General features: G+C 43.8%; 1 protein-coding gene across 1 annotated transcript in view; it reads right to left on the bottom strand.

Moving 5' to 3' along the window:
- LOC120913120 overlaps positions 1 to 26,402 on the bottom strand; it is a 71,435-nt gene that overhangs the window by 27,148 nt on the left and 17,885 nt on the right. The window lies entirely within an intron of this gene.

The following is a 26,402-nucleotide window of genomic DNA, read 5'->3' as shown; positions in this document are numbered from 1 at the left end:
AAGGGAAAATTTATATGAAATACTTACCGTAATTTTCCTTTCCTGATGGACTCCATGGCAGCCTACGCGTGGGTTAATCCCGCCCCTCATAGGACCCTACCCCCATAAAGCTTTGCTTCTCACCATAGACTGTGTTCCGTAATATAGCCTACTCCAGCAAAGGGAGGGAACTCCTGCTGCCATGGAGTCCATCAGGAAAGGAAAATTACGGTAAGTATTTCATATAAATTTTCCCTTTTCCTGACAGACTCCATGGCAGCCTATGTGTGGGAAATGACTAGCCCTACACACTCGGGTGGGCAATTGCTGGTTAAAGAAAAAGTTATTGACATTGTCAACAGATAAAACATGTAAACCAAAATTAACCGACGATAAAGAAGCCGGTTCTACGCAATAGTGTGTCATAAACGTTTTTAACGACGACCAAGAGGCCGCTTTACAGATCACATCTGGGGAAACATGCCGGGCAGCCGCCCATGATGTGGAAATGCACTGAGTAGAATGAGCAGTTACCGCTTCCGGAGGAGCCAATCCTTTCGCCTTATAAACCCCTTGGATAGCTTGGACGATCCACGCCGCAATGCTTCTGGAGGAAGCACGCATTCTTGTTTTTCCCATGAAAGGAAACAAATAGATGATCAGATTGGCGAAAAGATGCTGTAGCTTCCAGATATTGCATTAAAACTTCTACAACATCCAAAGGATGAGCATTAGAGTTCTTAGAAGACCGAAAAGTGGGGAGGACGATTTCCTGGTTCTCATGAAAACCCGATGACACCTTTGGTTTAGAACCTAGCATAGGGATCATTACGACACGATCTGGGAAGAATGTAAGGAAAGGTTCTTTGGATCCTAATGAACCGATTTCGGAAACCCTCTTAGCTGATGTTATGGCTACGAGAAAAACTACTTTGAGGGAAAGATCCTTGATCGATAGTTGGTCTGTGTGTCGAAAGTCTGAGAAAAAGTCCAAGACTAGAGGAAGACCACTTGGAGAACCTTGGTTTTCTTAGAGGTCTTAGCCTCATAGCTCCTTTAAAGAATTGCCTGACGAGGGTGTGTCTTGCCCAGGATATACCTGTGAAAGCGGAGATAGCTGAAACTTGAACCCTTAATGAGCCAACGGATAAAAGGTAGATCAAGACCCGTCTGAAGAAAGCCTAGAACATCTTGAATTCTGGGATCACTAGGAAAACCCTCCATGGAAGAGGTGTAGTTTGAGAACTTTGACCAAATTCTTTGGTAGACCTTATTGGTGCTTGATCTTCTAGTGTTTAATAAAGTAGAGATGGCTCTGCTTGGACACCCTAATGCTTCCAGCCTTCCCCTCTCAAGAACCAGGCCATCAGAGGCAGATGGGTTGGACACGGGTGAGGGGTCGATCCTTGCAATAGGAGATCTGGTCTGGATGGGAGCAGAACTGGATCCCGGAAACTCAGTTGGAACAGCAACGGAAACCACGGCCTGTTGGGCCAGTATGGAATTATCGCCACTACCTCGGCCTCCTCTCACCTGAGTCTCAATAGGAACCGGAGGATGACTGGGACTGGAGGAAAGGCATAAGCTCTGCGGAACCTCCACTGATCCATTAAGGCGTCCACCCTGAAGGCCTGGGGACAGCGACATCTGGTGTAATACTTCTCCAGCTTGAAGTTGCATGGAGATGCAAACAGATCCACTTCCGGCACAAATCCCAGAGACAGGACCCAGTTGAAAACTTCGATGTGGAGAGACCACTCGTTGTCGAGAGATGTTCTCGAGAGGAAATCCGCCTGTAGATTTTGAGCTCCAGGAAGGTATACAGCTGTCAGATCTGTCAAAGGTGTCTGTGCCCAAGGCATGATTGAATTTATCTCCCTCAGTAGGGAGAGACTGCGAGTGCCCCCCCTGCCTCTTGATGTACGATACTGCTGACGTATTGTCCAGCCTTAGGAGAACCGAGAACCCCTTTATTAGGTGAAGAAAGGCTTGTGGGGAACAAAAGGTTGCACAAAGTTCCAGGACATTGGATATTACCTTCCCGGGACGGAAAGTCCCACTTTCCCTGAGCTACTTCTTTCAGGCAGAGAGCCCCCCCCCCAGTCTCTGTTGCTGGCGTTGAGGCGATGTTGCAAGCCCGAACGGGAGACAAGTAAACTGGAGGTGAATACTGTCTACTGCAAACCGAAGGTATCCTTGAAACTCTACCGCTAACGGGACATGAAAGTAGGCATTTATTAGGTCTATAGACACAAGCCAGTCGCCTGGATGAACCGTCTGACGAATTGTGAGCAGTGACTCCATCTTGAATTTCTCCTTTTTGATAAAAGGTATTTAGATGTGACAAATCGATCACTGGTCTCCAGGAGCCGATCTTTTTTAGAACCATAAACATGGGTGAGTACATTCCTTGGAATCTTTCAGCTATTGGCACTTGTGTGGTGGCGCCCTGGGCCAAGAGAGAGTTTGTGTATGATAGAAGGATTTGTCTCTTCTCCTCTGAGCAGGGTAGTGCTGTTGGTACGAACTGAAGTGTGGGTGGACTGACAAAGTCCAAGTATGCCCTGTAGATACTGTTTTGACAGTCCAGAAATCTCTTATTGAGGCTGCCCAGACGTGTCGGAACTGAAGAAGCCGAGCTCCAACTTGTACCGTCTGAGCCGACCCTACATCAAAAAGACTTAGGAGCATCACGTCCAGCAGAAGAAGCTCCTTTTGAAGGTTTCTGAGCAGAAGGCTGGTTTCTTCTCCAGTTCTTCCTGAACTCAAGACCAGGCCTGTGCCGACGAGCATCTCTTAAAAGGTCCTGATCTTGCCTAGGAAAGGATCTTCTCTGACCGAAAGAACGGCGATCCTGAGGAAGGAACACCAACTTACTCCCTGTGGCATGGGTGATGGCGCTGTCTAGCTTATTCCCAAAAAAGGAAGACCCCTGAAAGGGGATCCTGCACCATGCCCGTTTAGAGGCAGGGTCAGCCACCCAAGGGCTTAGCCACAAAGCACGTTTAGCTGTAACGGAAGAGAGCATGACCCGTGCAACCAAGCGGATAATATCAAGGGAGGCCTCTCCCAGAAAGACGGATGCCATTCATGGCTCATTGACTGGCATGCTTCAGACCATATCTTCAGAGATGTTTGCCAAGGTAGAATCCACTACATCTGTCCAGGCCTCCATTGCCTTAGACAGGGCTGCAAGGGCCAAAGCTGGTTTACAAGCCATGCCTGCTGTAATATATAAACATTTTAGATCCGTATCTATCCTTCATTCCAAACCGTCCTTAAAGGAGACGGTATCTTCCAGAGGGAGTGTGACGCGTTTTTCCAGCCTCATAAAGGCAGCATCAACCAAAGGAGCTGATACTAAATGTTTCACCTCTTCACTTTTGAATGGGTACATCTTTGCTACTTTAGGGAGCAACAAGTTTTTCCTTTCCATGCCAGACTATTTATCAGTGATAATTTCTCCAAGTTCACCCAAAATGGGAAAGTTTGAGTGTTTTTTTTTTTTTTTTTTTTTGAGTTGTTTGAAGTATTTTCTTTGTTTAAAGGTGCTTCCACCGGTTCCTCCCATTTCAAAGCGACTGACTGCTTTGGCCAAAAATTGGTACTAGGGAGAAATCAAATCCCGTGGGATTGTTAACACTTTCCACTTCACTAGTGGAGAATTCACTTGGGGAGCGGATACGCTGAGATGGACCCGGAGCTTCAGGATCATCCCGCACAAGCACTGGGACTGGGTCAACAGGAGGGGTGATAATACAGCTGGAGTCAGATTTGTTCAGGGATTTCTGAACCACTCCTCTGAGCAGAGCTTCCACTTGTTGGTCTTCACCTCCTCTCTCCCTTACAGCTCAGGAATAACATGGCTCACAGAGGGATTTACCTTCCGAGACCTGAGCCCTACATCCCCATCACACTCTTCTATCAGAGTGGCTGGAATGGCGGTGAGAATGACGCCCAGACATAGATTTGGAATCCTCTCTATGGTGTCTAGAGGATGATCTGGGACGTCTAGAGGCTTGACCTGGACTGACGATGTTGTGGACTAGAATTGTCATTGTCTTCACGTGCTGAAGGCTGATGTTAAGACCTAGAGGGGCTGACAGGGAAGAAAGAGTTAACATACTCCTAAACAATATACCCAAACAGACAGGCAGAGAAAAATAAATTCCATCCTACCTGCACCGTAAGGGTTGGCCATTGGGGGGGGCGGTGACATGACCATAGCAGAAGGAGACACAACTGAAAGTGATTCACCAAACAAACGATAAGGGCATGGCATGGTAAAGACTAGGGTTGTCCCGATACCGATACTAGTATCGGTATCGGGACCAATACTGAGCATTTGCGCGAGTACTCCCGATGCTTCACCCGATACTTTTTTTTTCCAGAGAGAGAGCGGGCAGAGAGGGGGCGGCGAGGGGGCAGAGAGCGGAGCAGAGCAGTCCTCAAAGAGAAAGCCAAGACCTCCCCCCCCGCCGCTGTCTAGTTGATCAGCGCGGGGAACAATACAGCTTTCATTTGAATAGCTGTGTGTTCCCTCACCGCGCCTCGTCATATATAGCCCCTCCCCCTTGTCCGGGCACTTTGATTGGACGGGTGATCTGTCTATCAAAGTGCCCGGACATAGCTGTAATGTTCCCCGTGCTGATCAACTAGGCGACGGTCCATCAGGAAAGGGAAATATGTTGTTGAACCAGTGTCACTGGTCAATGGTTCTTGTAATAATTAGTAAAACGTTTGGTTTTTAAGACTTTGTGACTCAAAGACAATGGTCACCAGGACGAATAGAGAGGGTTAATCTCCGCAATGGGGGACACAGGTGACAATTGGAAAAAAAATTATAATAAAAAAATATATATATTAATATATATATATATATTACACTGCGCGTGTGTATGTATATATATATATATATATATATTATTATTATAATTTTTTTTCCAATTGTCGCCTGTGTCCCCATTGCGGAGATTCACCCTCTCTATTTGTCCTGGTGACCATTGTCTTTGAGACAGAAAGTCTTAAATACAAATATAAAAACATAAAAACAAGTATATACAGTACACTGCATATGTGTGTATATATATATATATATATATATATATATATATATATATATATATATACACATATACATACACACACACATACCTTTTTAACTTCAGAATGAGGGACAAATGAGCATACCCCCCAAACGAAGTTGTTGAGCGGTGGGGGGGGTCCGCGGATCAAAGTTGTTGAGCGGGGGGGGGGGCGCGGATCAAATTTGTTGAGCTGGGGGGGGGGGGGGGTTGCAGCGGATCAAAGTTGATGAGGGGGGGGGGGGGTTCGCAGATCACAGTTGGTGAGCATGGGGGGGGCCACGTATGTAAACACAGCTTCCCCGTGCTTCACTGTGGCGGCTGCATCGATCGAGTGATCCCTTATAGGGAGACTCGATCGATGACGTCAGTCCTACAGCCACACCCCCTACAGTTGTAAACACACACTAGGTGAACCCTAACTCCTACAGCGCCCCCTGTGGATAACTCCCAAACCGCAACTGTCATTTTTACAATAAACAATGCAATTTAAATGCATTTTTTGCTGTGAAAATGGTCCCAAAAATGTGTCAAAATTGTCCGAAGTGTCCGCCATAATGTCGCAGTCACGAAAAAAAAACAAAAAAAAAAAAAAACACTATCCCCTATTTTGTAAACGCTATAAATGTTGCGCAAACCAATCGATAAACACTTATTGCGATTTTTTTTTACCAAAAATAGGTAGAAGAACACGTATCGGCCTAAACTGAGGAAATGTTTTTTTATATATATATATATATATATATATATATATATATATATATATATATATATGTTTTTGGGGGATATTTATTATAGCAAAAAGTAAAAAATATTGCATTTTTTTCAAAATTGTCGCTCTATTTTTGTTTATAGCGCAAAAAATAAAAACCGCAGAGGTGATCAAATACCACCAAAAGAAAGCTCTATTTGTGGGGGAAAAAGTACGCCAATTTTGTTTGGGAGCCACGTCGCACGACCGCGCAATTGTCTGTTAAAGCGACGCAGTGCCGAATCGCAAAACCTGGCCTGGGCATTTAGCAACAAAATGGTCCGGGGCTTAAGTGGTTAATAACACGGTTGCCTTTAGGGATCCTTTGGATTTGCATATAAAGAGTCATGGAGACATCATTTCTGTCAGCAAGGGACTGCATTGTCCTCATTGGAACCTTTTACAGTAGCCATTCCAGTGGTGCCTTATAGATTTGCCATGTTACTAATTTGGGTTAATTGATTCATTTCAGAATTAGTTTTGTTTAGTTTAGTTTACTTTATTAATTTTCTAACCAATGCCACATTTTCGGAACGATTCAAATTTCGGATCGGTCCAAAAAAGGTTCGGCGATTCGAATTCTGTGTGAAGAAAAGCTGGTTGTTAAGGAGTGGGCCAGGAAGCCGGCCACCGCGTCCTTAACCACTGATGACTCAAGCGTTGTCAGCGGGCTTCCCCACTGCCAGCTGAAATATAAACAAAAGAATGCCGGCAATGAAAAATTCTGAAAAAAAAAAAAAACAGCTTGCCCCCCCAATCCATAGCAGGCCCTTTGCCAAAATTAAAAAAAGAAAATGGCATGGGGTCCCCCCAAAAATCGATACCAGACCCTTATCCAAGTATGCAGGAAAAGGGGGGGGGGGGGAGCAAAGATTTGGAATTCGTTAGAAACCGAATATACGAAACGAAATTAAAAGAGATTTAAAGCAAAAATGTGTCTAAAATTTATATTCGGACCGAAACAAATAGCACATCTATACTGCCTTGGGCTAGGTGGCACATGGGGGCATTCAGTTTGGGATTGGCTGTCTATGGATCAGAAGGTCGAATTTAGCAAGAACTGGAATTTTGGACATCATCAATGTACCTCTTTCGGGGGGTGCCTCTCAGCCCAGGAGATGGCATAATTTTGACGCTGGATGCCAGTCTCTCCCTAGTCTGAAACAGGTGCAAGGCCATTGGATACAATGTAAAGGGTGGAATATCCATGCTAGAACCTCTAATAAAATGTGCATATACTTAAATTTATAAATAAATATATATATATATATATATATATATATATATATTGGTGAAAACAGAACTAAATATATCTATTAAAAAGTATATATATGTGTATATCTGTTAATAAAAAACATATAAGAAAAAAGTGGTGCTGCAACTAGAAAAACCTGAATATTCAGCTTGGTATAAATGTATAAATAATAAGATGCGCAACCAAAAAATGTATACAAAAGTGTAAAAACAAAGGCCCGGATTCACAAACATTGGCTCATATTTATGCCGGCGTAGCGTATCTTTTTTAGGCTACGCCGGCGTAGCGCAGAGCGCCAAGCACAGTATTCACAAAGCACTCGCCCCCAAATCGCTGGGTTTCTTCGGCATAAGCCAGCATAGGTGGAAGTGGGCGTGAGCCATGCTAATGAGGCGTGACCCCATGTAAATGATGGACTGAGCGTCATAAAGATACGAATAATGTACGGCGCATGCGCCGTCCCGTGGCCTCATACCAGTGCGCCTGCTCAGAATCACGTCGAAACAACTGCCAAAGATACGTCCAATCACTGCCTACGACGTGAACGTAACCTACGCCCAGCCCTATTCACGTACTACTACGTAAACGACGTAAAATACGACGGCTGTTCCCTGGTCCATACCTTTGCATGAGTTGCGCCTCATAGATGGGGAATAACTATACGCCGGACGTAAGCCTTACGCAAACCGAGTATATTATGCGCCGGGCGCAACTACGTTCGTGAATCGGCGTATCTCCCTCATTTGCATATTTGCAAAGAGGCGGCCAGCGTAAATATGCGCCCACTATACGCCGGTGTAGGAAAGTTACGTCGGTGGGATGAAGCCTATTTTCAGGCGTATCTAGTTCTGCGAGCACGGCGCACAGATACGACGGCGCATACTTACACTTACGCGGCGTATATCGAGATATGTCGGCGTAAGTGCTTTGTGAATCCGGCCCAAAATGTGTTGAAATTAAACCCAAATAAATAATGTCACAATATAAGACAATTAGTGCCACAATAATTAATCCATAACAGGTGTGCGAATCCGTTGCGGTGGAACTCTTCGCAAGATTGCTCCATCCAATATTTGAAAGAGACAGCCAAGGAACAGCCAAAGCAACGATATTAAAGACCAACAGGCCGCTTACCAGATCTGTTGGATCTCAAATTATAGAGATCATGTGGGCATACACAGGGGAGTTCAATCAGCCAAGGACGGTGTGTTCACACAGACATCCGATTCCTCTCCTCCAGGGGCAATTTTCCAACTGCTGTGGTATGCTTTATGGAACCCTTCTCAGGGTAAGATTACTTGACGTCATCACGCACCAGCTGGCTGGCTGTGAGTTCTTATTAAATACACAGTTTGTGTGGATGTCAGTTGCTTATCGTCATATTGGAATAAAAAAACCTTATTTTTATGTACTGCACCATGAAGTCTTCCTTTTACCTTTCATAAATATGTTCAGTGAGTAATCTTACCCTGAACAGGCTTCCATGAAGCATACCGCAGCAGTTGGAAAATTGCCCCTGGAGGAGATGATTCGGATTGTGACACTATTTGTGTTTTATTTTTACACATTTGTATACATTTTTTGGTCGGGCATCTAATTCTTTATGCAAGGCCATTGGAGCCTGGTGGAATGCAGACACTCCAATTGTCTTAAATGGAAGGCCGTTTTTCTAGCATTGCAAGCCTTTCAGGATCTTCTCCAAGGGGGCCTTCATTGCCTACCAAGGGAGCATCAAGAGTCTTTTCCTGTTACACCTCACAACAGAAAAACTTTTCGATGGGCAGAGAGCTGCTTACAGGCAGTTAACGTCTACCTGAAAGAAGAATCCACGAATGGATCAGTTAGGCAGATTATTTTCCAACAATGAGTACCTCAACCAGTATGGGCTCTATGGGGCATTCCAGCGATAGTTCTCATAGAGACCCCCCAGCTTCTGGTATTTGTTAGGCCTCGTACACACGACCGAGTTTCTTGGCAAAACCAGCAAGAAACTTGCTGGGATTTTTTTTTTGCCAAGGAAACCGGTCGTGTGTACATTTTTCGACGAGGAAACTGTCGAGGATCCCGTCGAGCCAAAAAGAGAGCATGTCTTCTTTTTCCTCGACGGGAATGGTGAAACTTGCCTTGTCGAGATCCTCGACAGCCTAACAAGGAACTCAACGAGGAAAACGATGTGTTTAGCCCGTCGAGTTCCTCGGTCGTGTGTACGAGGCTTAACATAGTATGAAGGTGAAGTGATAGAAATTTAGTTTAGTCTTTTTCCGTGTACAGACGATCAGACATTCTGTCAACAAAACCGTGGATTTTTTTTCCGATGGATGTTGGTTTAAACCTGTCTTGAATACACACGGTCGCACAAATGTTGTCGGAAATTCCGAATGCCAACAACGCGGTGACGTACAACATGTACGACGTCACTAGAAAAGCGAAGTTCAATACCAGTCGTGTTAGTAGCAGTTTGGCGAGAGTCGATTCGTGCTTTTTCAGCCTCGTGCTTTTCAGTCCTTACAGCGTGACGAATGTGCTTTCACCAGTTTTACCAGACCGAGCGCTTCCGTCTCGTACTTGATTCAGAGCATGCGTGGAATTTTGTGCGTTGGAATTGTCTATACGCGATGGGAATTTACGAGAACGGATTTTGTTGTCGAAAAATTGCAGAACTAGCTCGCAAATTTTTGTTGTCGAAAATGTCCGATGGAGCCTACACACGGTCGGAATTTTCGACCCAAAAGCTCCCACATTTGTTGTCGGAAATTCCGACAGAAAATGTCCGATGGAGCCTACACACAGTCGGAATTTCCGACCCAAAAGCTCCCATCGAACATTTGTTGTCGGAAATTCCGAGCAGGTGTACACGGCATTAGTCTTCCTCCGGTGTCCTTGATTATGAAGGTGCTTCTGAAATATTGGAGCGAATGCATTCATGCCATATAGGGGGCTTTCCACCTGCTGAAAAGACTTTGGTTTTCGCTGCTCCTCCAGATGTTATCAGCACCACCAATCCCGTTTCTGGTCAAACAAGATCTTTTATGCCAATATCAATGGAAGCACTCAAATCCAGTGAGACTGCTTTAATTAGCCTGGCTATTGAATCGGCCGGACTAGAAGTGCAGGGATTCTCATCCAAGGCGGTTCAGACCTTGGTGAAGACCACAAGATCATCTATGAACACTACATATGGAGGATAGTGTTGCTCAGAAAAAGATTTTGTCCCCAGCTCTACCCAATATCCGGGACATCTTTACAGTCAGGGTTAGAGGTTGGTCTGGCATACAATTCCAATAAAGCACAGATCTCTGCTTTATCCTCTTTCTCAGGTTGCAGATGAGCAGAACAGCCAATTAACCAGATGCTTTATGCAGGTAATAATCCATATACAATCGTTGTTACCTTGAAAGGACTTGCAGGGCAGCCATCAGAAATTTTGGGGCCCCTTACACAGCTTTAGGCTTAGGTCGGGCCCCCCCCCCCCCCCCCCCGAGGCCTGACTACCAACATTCCCCAGGGCTGTCCTACCAAATCCGCCCACTGGCCATCCCACTGAGTCATCAACCGCATCCATCTCCACAATGTAACTCATCCTCATCCCCACCCAGAATCATTTGTCTCCCTGGAGAGGGATGGATGATTCTGGGTGGGTATGAGGATGATGGAGAGGGATAGATGATCAGTGGTTGGGGATGATGGAGAGGGATGGATGATCCGTGGTTGGGGATAAGGATGATAGAGAGGGATGGATGATCTGGGGTGGGGATGAGGATGAGGGAGAGGGATGGATGATTCTGGGTGGGGATGATGGAGAAGGATGGATGATACTGGGTGGGAATGAGGATGATAGAGAGGGATGGATGATCCGGGGTGGGGATGAGTATGATGGAGAGGGATGGATGATCCGGGGTGGGGATAATTCTAGCCCTAGACCTCCTCTGTAACTCAAAACATTCAACCTGCAGAATTTTTTAAAAGTCTATGGAGATTTTTAAGGGTAAAAGTTTGTCGCCATTCCACGAGGGGGCGCAACTTTGATGCCAAAAAACGGCACTTTGAACACGTTGAAAGCTTTTTTTTAGCGTCCAGTGTGCATGGAGCCTAAAGGTTTACAACCACTTTAAAAACAAAAACAGATACATATGAAATACTGAATACCAAATGCTGAAATATCCAATAAAATTAATAAGAGCAGAACCAGAACGCTGGGTTTAACCACTTGACCGATCGTGTGTACGCGGAATTAGGCTTACCTGTAGGTGCAACAAATATCTCCCAAACCTAAAAGGTTTAGGAGATATTTGCAGAAAAAACAGGCACCAATGTCTACGGCGCATGCGCCATAGACAACTGCGCAGGCGCACTGAGCGTGCCGTTTCCAACGGCGATCGTGTGTTGTGACTGGTGGCTCCCGTGCGCATGCGCGGGAGTAACATCATCGCGGCTCCGGCCAGTCACAGCGCCGCGATACCCGGAAGTCACTCCGGGAGAGATGGCGGCAACGGAGGAGGTGAACGAGGACGGCTGCGGGGTAAGTAATTCATAAGTAAGGTAAGTAATTCAGGTAAGTAATTCATAATGAGCTAGTATGCTATGCACACTATCTCATTATGCCTTTGTCTTGCAGGGTGTTTTTTTGTATTCATTTTTTTTAGAGAGGGTTTACTTCTACTTTAAATACTGTATATCACTTTTCAACTGATCCAAAACAGAACTCCTTATGCTTCACTCCAATAGGAAATCCATCTCTAGGACCACATGGACACACACCACCCACCATCCTCGGACAAACCATCGCGCCAAGCAACAAAGTCAAAAGTCTCGGAGTCATCTTTGACTCAGACATGACGATGGACGCACAAATAGGATCAGTCGTCAGCGGGTCTCACCATCTTCTCCGCATGCTACGTAGACTCATCCCCTTCATCCCGGAAGAGGACACAGCAGTAGTGATTGGAACAATCATCAATTCACGACTCGACTACGCAAACTCCCTCTATTTAGGACTACCGGAATACCAGATTTTGTGTCTACAAGTCGTCCAGAACACGGCAGCCAGACTGGTAACTGGTAAAAAGCCGTGGGAATCAGTCTCCCCGGTCTTGAGGTCCCTCCACTGGCTGCCCGTAAAGGACCGGGTGACATTCAAGACGCTCTGCCTCGCCCACAAATGTATACAGGGTAAAGCTCCTCAATACTTAAGCGAGAAAATAAAACCGTACGTCACCAAGCACGTGCTCCGGTCAACCGACCAAAACCTTCTCCAAATCCCTAAATCCCGCTACAAATCGAAGGAAGAACGTAGATTTTCGGTCCAAGGACCACGGCTCTGGAATGCTCTACCCATGACCATCCGCATGGAAGAAAACCATCGGGCTTTTAGGAAAAAACTAAACACCTCTTCTGAAAGACCTGTACAACGCTGGATGCCAAGCGCCTTGAGGCGATTAAGTTCGCATTTGTTGCGCTATACAAGTTACTCACTCACTCATCACTGGAGAAATGGTGACATCTAATGGCTATATTAGGTATAGCCAAATAGAGCTTTCTTTTGGTGGCATTTGATCTCTGGGGTTTTTATTTTTTGCGCTATAAAAAAAAAAAAAAAAAAAAAAAAAAAACACAATAAAAAAAACCCAGATATATCTTTTACTTTTTGGCTATAATAAATACCGTATTTATCGGCGTATACCGCACACTTTTTTCCCCTTAAAATCAGGAGAAAATCGTGGGTGCGCAATATACGCCGATACCCGCGCTGAGTTTGAACTGCGCCGCTGACATATACCGAGCGCAGTACACTCGGGTACATTCGGCCAGGCTCTGCTTCGCTCGCGGTCACGCTCTGCGACGCCTCCTAGAACCCGAGCGTGCCCCAGTGTACTGTGCTCGGTATATGTCGGCGGCGTTCAAACACAGCGTGGGAAGCGGGGATTCGACTCAGACAGCGCGGGAGGACACCACCGAGGCCGCAGACGGACGCTGGACCAGACAAGGCAGCCGATGGACGCCGGGCAAGACACCGACGAGGGGCATTCAAACTGCAAGTATTTTTTTTTCTGAAATTTCCCTTCCAGATTGGGGGTGCGCGCTATACGCGGGTGCGCACAATACCCCAATAAATACGGTACTATTTATTATTTACTATTAAAATGCAATCCTGCTGTAATAGCTGTAAATGCAGAGAAAGGAGGTTCTACAAAGTATTGACTCCGGGGGGCGCCATACAAATGCCCCCCTCCCCCACACTTTTCACATATTTATTTGTAAAAAAAAAAATTGAAAACCATTTATAATTTTCCTTCCACTTCACAATTATGTGTCACTTTGTGTTGGTCTCTCACATAAAATCCCAATAAAGTACATTTACGTTTTTGGTTGTAACATGAAAATGTGGGAAATTTCAAGGGGTATGAATGCGCCGTGCGTAGCGTATGCAAGATACACTACGCCGCCGTAACATACTTTTTTTTTTCAAATCCAGAAAGAATCCGCGCCGTAAGTTTTGGCGGCGTAGTGTATCTTTGCCGGCGTAATGGCGCCTAATTCAAATAGATGTAATGGGGGCGTGTTTTATGTAAATACGTCGTGACCCGACGTAAACAACGTTTTTTTTTAAATTGCGCAAGCGCCGTCCGTGGGGGTATCCCAGTGCGCATGCTCGAAATTAAACCGGAACCAGCCAATGCTTACGACGGTGACGTCATTCTACGCAAATTCCTATTCGCGAACGACTTACGCCAAAAATTCTAAATTGTACGCGGGAACGACGGCCATACTTAACATTGAGTACGCCTCATAATAGCAGCTTTAACTATACGCCGGAAAAAGCCGAACACAAACATAAAAAAATGCGCCGGCCGGACGTACGTTCGTGGATCGCCGTAAATAGCTAATTTGCATACTCGACGTGGATTTAGACGGAAACGCCACCTAGCGGCCGGTGGAAAAATGTACTAAGACGTACGCCTGTCGGATCGATCCCAGATGCCGTTGTATCTTGTTTTGTGGATACCAAACAAAGATACGACGCGGGAAATTTAAAATTACGCCGGCGTATCAAGAGATACGCCGGCGTAATGCTTTTGTGGATCTGCCCCATAATATATACTATTATATATAATTATTGTTTTTTTTACTTTAATTTGTATTGGCTTTATAAAGAGCAATCCAGGGAGTGTGAAGATTCTCAGTTACAGTAAGTATATTATGGGTTAACATTATTTAACATTATCTATAATTATTATAATTAATAATATTATTGAACGGGGATCACACTTACAATTAATGTCAAGGTCTAGGACAACAATAAATTACCTAGAAGGGGAAACAGCGCTTACAGAGCTTATTTACTAAATAATCAATCATTGTTCAATAATTCGATCCTCTTAGGGTACAAAACAGAATGTGAATCACCTTCAATGATACTGGTTTCTGTATGAGGAAATCCAATCATTACAGATGGTGACACATTACTGTTGTCACCATTGGAAATCCTGCTGTAGGAAATGCCCTGATGTTATGTAGACAGGAAGTAGCTGGGAAAACCTGCATGTCACACTGACATCAGTGGCGGTGCGTCCATAAGGGGCGCACGGGCGCCGCCCGCTCTCTCCTGCCACCTGTCTATCACCATAGATAGAGTCATGCATTGGATGACTCTATTTTTGGCTGCCACCCCCTATTCAGGTGCCGACCCCTTTTCTGACACCTGAATTACAGCGGCGGGGTATTTTTTTAGTAGCACCTGATTAGAGCCGTAGGCTCTAATAGGCGTCCAAAAAGGTGAACAGCAGGCGCCATGCTGGGCGCTCGCAGTTCACTCAGCGTTGTGTTAGGAAAGCAAATGAATATTCGCTTTCCTAACACTGAACCGCCTCTCAGCCAATCGGGTGCTCGGGTCTGTTACCTGTCACCTGATTGGCTGAAACGACAGGCGCTGCGATTGGACGCCTATTAGGCGTCCAATCATAGCAGAGGGCGGGAAGAGAGGGCGGGAGAAGACATCGAGGAGTGTGGAAGGCATCGCCGTGACCTGCTGCCCCACCGAGACAGGTAAGTGCCGGGCGGGGATGTACACTGGCAGAATTTGATAGGCACAGTAGCAGCAATTGATGGGCACAGTAGCAGCAATTGATGGGCACACTGGCAGCAATTGATGGGCACACTGGCAGCAATTGATGGGCACACTGGCAGCAATTGATGGGCACAATGGCAGCAATTGATGGGCACAGCGGCAGCAATTGATGGGCACAGCGGCAGCAATTGATGGGCACAGCGGCAGCAATTGATGGGTGGAACTTTGCTTTAACTCCATCCGTGACATCTAGTGTCGAAGAAGACTTACTGCATGGGGCGACTCTGGACTGAAGGTAAGAATAGCCGCATACATAGCACTGAGTGGCACTGATAGGTGCCACTGATGGACACTGGTAGGGGGCACTTATAGGCACTGAGATGTGACACTGATAGGTGGCACAGATAGGCAACACTGATGGACACTGATACATGGCACTGATACATGGCACTGATGGACACTAATAGGGGGCACTTATAGGCACTGAGATGTGACACTGATAGGCGGCACAGATAGGCAACACTGATGGACACTGATACATGGCACTGATGGGCACTGATGGGCACTGATAGGGGACACTTATAAGCACTGATAGGCGGCACTGATGGACATTGGTACACAGCACTGATGGACACTGATAGGGGGCACTTATAGGCACTGAGATGTGGCCCTGATGGACATTGATAAGTAGCACTGATGGGCATTGATAAGTAGCACTGAAAGGTGTCACTGATAGGTGGCAGTGGCACTGAGGGGCACTGATAGCCAGCACTCATAGGCAGCACTGATAGGTGACACAGATGAGGAAGCACTGGTGGGCACTGATTGGACTGCACTGATCATTAGTGGCCTGATTATCAGTGCCGATGTCCCTTTAACACAAGCCCGTTATCTCCTCTACAATCCTCTCACTGTCAGCATGAGGAAAGGAATGCCGATAACCAGCTTGTGTTTACATCCTGTGATCAGCTGTCATTCAGTCCAGTTTTGCAGCAAGTTTAAAGGAACAATGAAAATGAATAACATTATTTTTTTTTTTTATATGGAAAACAAAAACACTGCAACCAAGCTTGTAAAATATATGATGCTGGCCGGGGTATTCCAGAGCGTCATGTGATAGGTGGTGGTTTGATTCCAATATATAAATTGGAATATATATATAAAGACTGTCCGACAAAAATAAAAGTGACAGGAGAGTGACAAAGGTTTTTCGTACTTCATCAGGAGAGGTGTGTGAAACACTAAGCTTAAGATAAATGTGAAAAATAAAAATACAATAAAATAAGAACTACGGTATATAAAAAAGTGATAATTAATGATAATAATGGCCACTGGTTGAAATTAAGGATACATTTCTAAATATATATATATTATTTATTTAGAAATGTATCTATCTCCTCATAACGATTATATTTTTTAAACTATTAACCATCATAATTACTCAGAGAAATGCTAAAATAAAATACGCCATGATTTACATCATTTTTAGGGTGATTGGTACAGAAGGTGATAAAGTGATAACTAATATGGTAATTACATGATTCAAGTACATGGTTAATTAAGTATAGTGATTACATGGTCCATTTAATCATTGTACTTAATTAACCATGTACTTGAATCATGAAATCACCCTAGGAATCGGGCAAATCCTACACTATGAGGCTGCAGCATTTCTCTGCGCTAATTAAAATTGATAGACGCAATAATAGGCTAAAATAAAATAAAATCATTTTATATATATATATCTCATATTAAATATTATAATATATTATATATTTAATATGAGATATATATATATATATAAAAAAACATATTGAAATATATTATATTGTTTTCTCTTAAATTTTCAACACCATTATTATCATTAATTAGCATTTTTTTTATATCTTATTTTTTTGTGCTAATTATATTTTATATCTTTAACTTCGTGTTTGGCACACATTTTTGTTTAAATCGATTTTTTATTGTTTTTTGAGTATACTGCGTCTCTGCTGACCTCACTTCCTGACTCTTTTTTTTTGGGGGGGGGGGGCATATTCTGTTTTTGTTTTTGAAAATGTATGGTTTTAGAGTATACTGTTTTTGAAAATGTATGTTTTATTGGTTTTGGAGTATACTGGTAGAGATGCACTACGCCGCCGTGACTTACGGCGCAAATTCTTTCTGGATTCAAAGCTGCCAAAAGTAAGTTACAGCGGCGTAGCGTATCTAACGTACGCTGCGCCCATCTAATTGAATGTGGATCTGCCCCTAAAAGTCCAAAAACATGTGTAAATTCCATCCACGAGATTATCAGACGAGTGCAATATTTATCACAAGAATCTGTGACTGTTGGGTGCTCTGCTATGATCAGAAGTGCTTCCACACGTGACTCCAGTGCTCCCCCACCAGAGTTCCCACTCACCAGATTTCCCAACCCCTGCAGGGGTAGACCCCATGTAGTGTGACTTTTTCCACTTTTGGCTGTAAGGATATCCTTTTTTCTCTCTCCTCTGTCTGTGCTGTTCAGATCAGGGTGTACACAGCTGCCAGTGATCCACAATCCTCAGATAAAACATAAGAAAGAGGCTTCCATGGTAAAAAGTAAAAAAGTTTTATTTGCAGAGCCCCCACTTATCCAGGGGAATGCAGAAACGGTTTGGCTTAACAAAATATTGCCAAAAGGTACAGAAATAAAACCAAAAGTAAAAACAAATTCGGCCAGCAATCAGCTTCCAGATAAGGTATTTAGTGCCTTGCTGACACCAACGCCGTGCGCTCCAGCTGGATAGCGCAGACGTCTCAGCTGGCTTCCCAGGAAGTGGTGCAGTAGTCAGTGTGCGTGCTACCCGCCTATTACTACACCATGGAAGCCTCTTTCTTATGTTTTATCTGAGGATTGTGGATCACTGGCAGCTGTGTACACCCTGATCTGAACAGCACAGAGGAGAGAAAAAGGATATCCTTACAGCCAAAAGTGGAAAAAGTCACACTACATGGGGTCTACCCCTGCAGGGGTTGGGACATCTGGTGAGTGGGGACTAGGGTTGCCACCTCATCCCTTTAAACCCGAACACATATAAATTACACAGATTCTGAGGCTAATTTATTGCAGATAAGGCACCAAGTAAGTTTAATTACCACCTTAATCAGCCACAGAACCTGTGTAATTAATATGTGTTCAGTTTTAAAGGGATGAGGTGGCAACCCTAGTGGGGACCCTGGTGGGGGAGCACTGGAGTCACGTGTGGAAGCACTTCTGATCATAGCAGAGCACCCAACAGTCACGGATTCTTGTGATAAATATTGCACTAAGATAATCTTGTGGATGGAATTTACACATGTTTTTGGACTTTTATACTTTTGATGCTGGTTACAATATATATATTTTATGCTTGGACTTTTTTTCATTCATGCACATTTAGCACTTTTTTATATCTATACAGGTAGCAGTCGCATTGTGTTTGATATTTTACTGGTGTCACATAAGTGTTTGACATATTTTGTATTTAGAGGGGCAGATTCACGTACAATTGCGTATGTGAGATACGCTACGCCGCTGTAACTTACTTTTGGCAGCTTTGAATCCACAAAGAATTTGCGCCGTAAGTTGCGGCGTAGTGTATCTCTCGCAGCGTAACGGCGCCTAATTCAAATCGGCGAGTAGAGGGTGTGTTTCATGCGCCGTCCCTAAATGTTTTACCGCCGTGCATTGTGCTAATTGACGTCGCAAGGACGTCATTGTTTTGACGTGGACGTAAATTACGTCCAGCCCCATTCACGGACGACTTACGCAAACAATAAAAAATATTTTCAAATTCGACGCGGGAACGACGGCCATACTTAACATTGCGTACGCCACCAAATAGCAGCTTTAACTATACGCCGAAAAAAGCCGAACGGAAACGACGTAAAAGAATGCGACGGCCGCTCGTACGTTCGTGGATCATCGGAAATAGCTAATTTGCATACTCGACGCGGAAAACGACGGGAACGCCACCCAGCGGACGCCGAAGAATTGCATCTAAGATCCAAAGGCGTACGAAGACGTACCCCTGTCGGATCTAACCCAGATGCCGTCGTATCTTGTTTTGAGGATTCAAAACAAAGATAGGACGCGGGAAATTTGAAAGTACGCCGGCGTATCATTAGATACGCCGGCGTACTTCCTTTGTGGATCTGCCCCATATTTTTTATGCTTGGACTTTTTTTCATTCATGCACATTTAGCACTTTTTTTTATATCTATAAAGGTAGCGGTCTCATTGTGTTTGATATTTTACTGGTGTCACATAAGTGTTTGACATATTTTGTATTTATAGTATATTTATACATACACCACTATTGCACTTGTTGTGAGAGTAGGCAGAGCGCATTAGAGGGCGTATCTGAACCTACATCTACACATGTTTATACACAGGTGTGTAGTAGTACTGGCTACTTGGCAGCTTTTGTGGCAGTACTCACCCTTGTGTACACTCACACCTCCTAGCGCTCACATATGCGCGTTACACTTTACTCAATCTATCAATGTGTATGGTAACACATTATTATATTCTTATTTATTTTATTTTATAATATTATACTTAGGGTTAAACATCCATTTGCCTTATTGAGATACCCACTCAACACCCTTTGACACTTTTTGGTTGTCTTAGACCATACGGGCAATTTATTAAACAGGTACTGTTTATTACAGCTTATTAGCAATATATAGGTACCACCCGGGTGACTCATTGTGCTAGTGGGAGCCCACAGTTTACCTCCTAGCGGTAGGGGGACATATAGACAGCGCCACCACCCTCCTTTCTACTATTCATTTTCATTTTTTGTTTTTGAAAATGTATGTTTTATTGGTTTTGGAGTATACTGGTTGGCTTGGTTTTGGAGTATATTGCACCTCTGTTGATCCCACTTTCTGACCATTTTTCTTTTTTTTGGGGAGCGGGGGGAACATATTATGTTTTATTTTTTTTATCTTTAAATCTACTTTATATTTGTTTTAAGTATACTGCTTGGTTTTTGTGTACCTCACTTCCTGACACTTTTTATTTTTTTTGGGAAGGGGGAGCATATTACATTTTTTTATAATCTTATTTTTATTGTTTTTGAGTATTCTGCTTGTTTTTTATTTTTCTAGTACACTGTGCCTCTGCTGACCTCACTTCCTGTCACTTTTTTTTTTTTGGGGTGGGGGGCATATTTCATTTTTAATCTTATTTTTATTGTTTTTGAGTATTCTGCTTGGGTTTTTTTTAGTACACTGTGCCTCTGCTGACCTCACTTCCTGTCACTTTTTTTTTTGGGGGGGGGGGGGGCATATTTCATTTTTTTTATAATCTTATTTTTATTGTTTTTGAGTATACTGCTTGTTTTTTTTTTTTGTACACTGTGCCTCTACTGACCTCAATTCCTGTCACTTTTTTTTTTTCAATCAAAATTTTTATGCATTTTTGAGTATACTGCTATTTTATTATTAAATAATGAAAATATTAATAAAAAAGATTTATCAAAAAAAAAAAAGAATGAAAATATTAATTTGGTATTTACATTGAATAGCAGCCATCATATAGCAACTTCTGACCACACCTTATGTGAAGTGCAAGTGTAAAATATTTAAATCACTCTATATTTTTATTTATTTTTTTCAAAAAATTACTTAATAATTAAATAATAGCTTACAGCTTTCAAAATGCCTTTGTGTGGTGCCTTTCACCTCTTCTGGAATAGATGTAGACCCAACCATGAAAATCTCATCTGAGCTCTAACACGTCAATGTCATTTCAAAGGTAATTTTTAATATTTTTTTAATCTTCAGAAAAAAAGTATAAAAAAAAAAAAAAGTATTAAAAAAAAAGTTTAAATATTGTGATTTATTTGTGGCGTTTACTAACACTTACAGGTCTTGTCCCTCCCCCAGCCTGTGACTGGACAGTGAAAAGAGAAGCGGCACATTGATGAACATCTCTATCGCTTTCTTCTCCTTCCTCCTGCCAGCATGCACCGTGCACAACAGCACAATCGACTGGCTCATTCTCCTTCTATTTCTTTTCTGCTTCCAGTTTAAAGCGGGAGTTCACCCAAAAATCAACTTTCTGCAGTATGCTGGTCTTTTTTATTCTATTTTGGTACTTATCGTTTTAGCAGTATTTCTTCTGTGGCTCCGAGCGGGGAATCCTGCGGGGAATGGGCGTTCCCGAAGGCAAGCAAGTTGATTGACGGCCTTCGATAGCTCGTCACGGCTTCCGAAAACAGCCGAGGTGACACTTGACTGTTTACGGCGCCTGCGCCTGCCGTGTAGAGCTGACTGCGCAGGCGCCGTAAATTGCCCAGTGTCACTCGTGTGTATTTTCGGAAGCCGTGACGCGCTATCGAAGGCTGTCAATCAACTTGCTTGTCTTCGGGAACGCCTATACCAGGAAGTAATCCCCGCTCGGAGCCATAGAAGAAATACTGCTAAAACGATAAGTACCAAAATAAAATAAAAAAAAGACCAGCATACTGCAGATCACAGCAGTATGCTGGATCTAACTGCAGAAAGTAGATTTTTGGGTGAACTCCCGCTTTAAGCTCTGCTGTACACGGATTGCAAGAGGAGGATACCAAGTCGTATTCAGTAGACATGCGCTGTTCATTTTGTTCCAAATTGAAAATTCAGACAAATATTGGGTTATTAGTAACTGATTTATACGAATCTGGGATAATGAGTCAAAATTTTGCACAAAGTTTGAATTCGAATAGTTGAATAGTTTTCAAATCAAATTCCAATCTCTGAATAAAATAAAAAGGATAGAAAATAAAGAAATAGAATAAAAAATAATAGAATAGAAAAGAATATAATAGAAAATGAAAAAATAGAATAGAGTAAAACAGAAAATAAAAAGAATAGAAAAAAAAATTTGAATTGAATTGAATCGGCGTCTGTTATATCTGTCTGGGGTTCAGCTGTAACTAGATGATGAAACGCGTCGGTGAAAGGAGGCTTTTAGCATAAGTTAGTCTTTAAAAGATTTGAAATGGAAGAGCAGCCAACGCAGAGTGAAGGTCTTGTGTAGTTGGCAGTACATCTTATTTTCCATGCTCAGGATTTGGACTCTGTTAATCATGACATGGGGACGTTAACTAACCCAACGCACTCAAAGATCAAAGTGATTTATTAACCGTTTTCCGTCCTTAGAGCGTACCGGCACATCCTCGGATGGGAGCAGCTGCCGCCATGACACAGACATCATTTTTTACAGCTGGGGATTCCGTACAATGTAAAAGTGATCGAGTGCCTATACAGCCCCACCCCCCCAATCACATTAAAGTGGTATTAACCACTTGAGCCCCGGAAGAATTTACCCCCTTCCTGACCAGAGCACTTTCTGCGATTCGGCACTGCGTCGCTTTAACTGACAATTGCGCGGTCGTGCGACGTGGCTCCCAAACAAAATTGGCGTCCTTTTTTCCCCACAAATAGAGCTTTCTTTTGGTGGTATTTGATCACCTCTGCGGTTTTTATTTTTTGCGCTATAAACAAAAATAGAGTGACAATTTAGAAAAATAAGCAATATTTTTTGCTTTTTCCCCATAATAAATATCCCCCAAAAATATATAAATTTTATTTATTTTTTTCCTCAGTTTAGGCCGATACGTATTCTTCTACATATTATTGGTAAAAAAAAAACGCAATAAGCGTTTATTGATTGGTTAGCGCAAAATTTATAGCGTCTGCAAAATAGGTGATAGTTTTATGGCATTTTTATAAAAAAACTATTTTTTAACTAGTAATGGCGGCGATCAGCGATTTTTATCATGACTGCGACATTATGGCGGACACTTTTGGCGCTATTTTGGGACCATTCACATTTATACAGCGATCAGTGCTATAAAAATGTACTAATTACTGTGTAAATGACACTGGCAGGGAAGGGTTAACCACTAGGGGGCAAGAAGGCGTTAAGTGTGTCCTAGGGAGTGATTCTAACTGTGGGGGGGCGAAGCTTACTGTGTCACCGCTCCCAATGACCGGGAGCAGTACATCAGTGTTCTGTCACTAGGCAGAACAGGGAAATTACATAGGCATCCCCCTGTTCTGCCGCTCCATCACACGATCGCAGGACACTGGCGGACATCGAGTCACGGGTCACACCTGCCGCACGCATTCTTATACAGTTACGCCCATTTGCCTACCGCTGCCATTCTGTCAACGTATATCGGCGTGCAGCGGTTGGCAAGTGGTTAAACCCAAAACCAAAAATGTCATTGCGTTACTGCAAGTTTATTGCTGTATAGTTCTGTGCGTTACTGCAAGTTTATTGCTGTATAGTTCTGTGCGTTACTGCAAGTTTAATGCCGTTTAGTTCTGTGCGTTACTGCAAGTTTAATGCTGCCGTATAGTTCTGTGTGTTACTGCAAGTTTAATGCTGCCGTATAGTTCTGTGTGTTACTGCAAGTTTAATGCCGTATAGTTCTGTGTGTTACTGCAAGTTTAATGCCGTATAGTTCTGTGTGTTACTGCAAGTTTATTGCTGTATAGTTCTGCGTGTTACTGCAAGTTTAACACAGAATATTTAATTGCGTTACTGCAAGTTTAACGTCATATATTTCATTGTGTTACTGCAAATTTGACGCAGTATATTATAGTGTATCCATGGAGTATGTCTGTGTAGTGAATACTCAAATTAAAGTGCACCAAACACCACTGAAAATATATATTTTTTTCCTTTTGGGATAAAGCTGATCATTGTAAGCACCAAACAGCCAGATAGTGTAGTAAGTCAGTTTACTGAATCACAATAAGGGCCGGTTCATACTGGTACGACCTGCGTCCCGACTTCGAGAGCACCTGTCAGGAACGTACTGGTCATGATACTTCAGTCACCCTGAGATGCACAGAAGTGCGCAGGTACGGACTTGCTGGTACTCATCCAACTATGAATAGACGTGCGCCACTGCGCATGCACAGAAGTGCGCGTGCACAGTAGCATGCACACACAATTACACACAGACGTGCGCATGCACGCTGTAGCCATTTACGTTGGGGCCCAGTGGCCTATGCAAGTGCATTAGCTGCATTAGTCCTTTGCTGTTTGATCTGCAGCTGTTCCTGTATTCTTGCATCTGTTCCTGTTGATTTCTGTGTTTGACTCGGCTCGCCCCAGACTGCGCTTGATCGCTACCTATCTTGAACATGGCTTGTTCTGGACTTTGTATTCTGCCTTCTGATTTCTGCCTGATCCGGTGTTGCCGACTCCTGCCCGTATCCTGACGATTCCTTGCCTGCTGTCTGTGCCTGCATTTGCCCGTTTGTTACCGACCTGGCTTGTCCGACCACACATCCAGTAGCTACTGCTGCTGTCACTATCTACCAACCAGGGATCCGCTGTCTTCAGTTCCAGCTTGCCATCCAGCTCTGGTGATGAACCTACCACTCACCTCTTCTCCCGGTGGAGAGATCACATGGGCACCTATACCTCACCGCACTCCTGCGACCACTGTCACATCAGGTGTTCTCGAGTCAGGGCTGTACGGGAGGCCTCCTTCTGCATGGCAGCCTCAGCCACAAGGTACATGATGGCACAAGTCGCATGACATGGCAAAATCAATGGTTCCCTATATAAGAACAGTCTTAACTGGTCCGACTTGTGTCCGTCCAACATTGAAAAAGGTTCCTGCACTACTCTGGTCTGACTTGGGTGTGATTTCAGCCCATTGATTTGATTAGAAGTCGCATCCAAGTTGGATCATCATCTTAACTGACCCGACTTGTGGCATGTGACTTGTGCTCTGAGATCAAGTGTATGCAATGTTAGCAATGTAAAATCCCCTAAAAAAAAATGCTGTGTCCCCCCAAATCCATACCAGGCCCTCTGAGTCTGGTATGGATTTTGAGGGTAAACCATACACCAAAAAAAAGCAAAAGAAAACGGCATGGGGTCCCTCCAAAATCCATACCAAACCCTTATTCAAGCATGCAGCCTGGCAGGTCAGGGAAGGGGGAACGAGCAAGTACCCCCACTCCTGAACCATACCAGGCCACATACCCTCGACATGGGAGGGTGGGCGCTTTGGGGCAGGAGGACTGTGGCCCCCCCCCACCCCAAAAAACCTTGTCCCTATGTTGTAGGGACAAGGGCCTCTACCCCACAACCCTGGCCAGTGGTTGTGGGGGTCTGCGGGCTTATCGGAATCTGAAAGCCCCCTTTTAAGAAAGGGGGCTCCGGATCTCCCCCCCATGTTAATGAATATGGGGTAAATTGTACCCCTACCCATTCACAAAATAAGCAGTGTAGTGTTACAAAAAACAAGAGATGGTTTTTGACAAGTCCTTTATTAAAAATGAAGAATGTCCCCTGTCCAATGTCAATCATGATGTCTTCTTTCTCCGTTTCCTCCACCAATGTCTTCTTTCTCCGTTTCCTCTACCAATGTCTTCTTTCTCTGCTTCTTCCACCAATGTCTTCTTTCTCTGCTTCTTCCACCAATGTCTTCTTTCTCCGTTTCCTCCACCGATGTCTTCTGTTTCCTCCACTAATGTATTCTTTTCTGGTTCCTCCACTAATGTATTCTTTCTCTGGTTTCTGTGCTGATGTCTTCTTTCTCCATTTCCTCCACTGATGTCTTCTTTCTCTGGTTCCTCCACCAATATCTTCTTTCTCTGGTTCCTCCACCAATGTCTTCTTTCTCTGGTTCCTCCACCAATGTCTTCTTTCTCTGGTTCCTCCACCAATGTCTTCTTTCTCTGGTTCCTCCACCAATGTCTTCTTTCTCTGTTTTCTCCACCGATGGCTTCATTCTCTGTTTCCTCCACTAATGTCTTCTTTCTCTTCTTCCCCCGCTGATGTCTTCTTTCTCTTCTTCCTCCGCTGATGTCTTCTTTCTCTGCTAACTCCACTATTGTCTTCTTTCTCTGGTTCCTCCAACCGATGTCTTCTTTCTCTGGTTCCTCCACCGATATCTTTTTTCACCATTTCCTCCACCAATGTTTTCTTTCTACGGTTTCTCCACCGATGTTTTCGTGTTCCACCGTAGACCCATTGAAAATAAAAATAAAAACCCCCTCCTTTGATGCTGACTCCAGTTGTTCTGTGAGCTTCAGTGTCTGACAGTTCTAATGTATATATATACCATCACCCTGAGACCCCACACCCTTGTGACTTCATGGACCTGCACATCGTGATTGACACTGGAGCTACGATGGGGGACATTCCTAATTTTTGATAAAGGACTGTCAAAAACCATCTCTTGTTGTAACACTTCACTGCATTTTTTTGGTGAATGGGTAGAGGTACAATGTACCCCATAC

This window comes from Rana temporaria, chromosome 9, assembly GCF_905171775.1.
Source record: "Rana temporaria chromosome 9, aRanTem1.1, whole genome shotgun sequence".
Taxonomy (NCBI): Eukaryota; Metazoa; Chordata; class Amphibia; order Anura; family Ranidae; genus Rana; species Rana temporaria.
The sequence above is the reverse complement of the archived record's forward strand: the minus strand, read 5'-3'. Positions and strand labels throughout refer to the sequence as shown.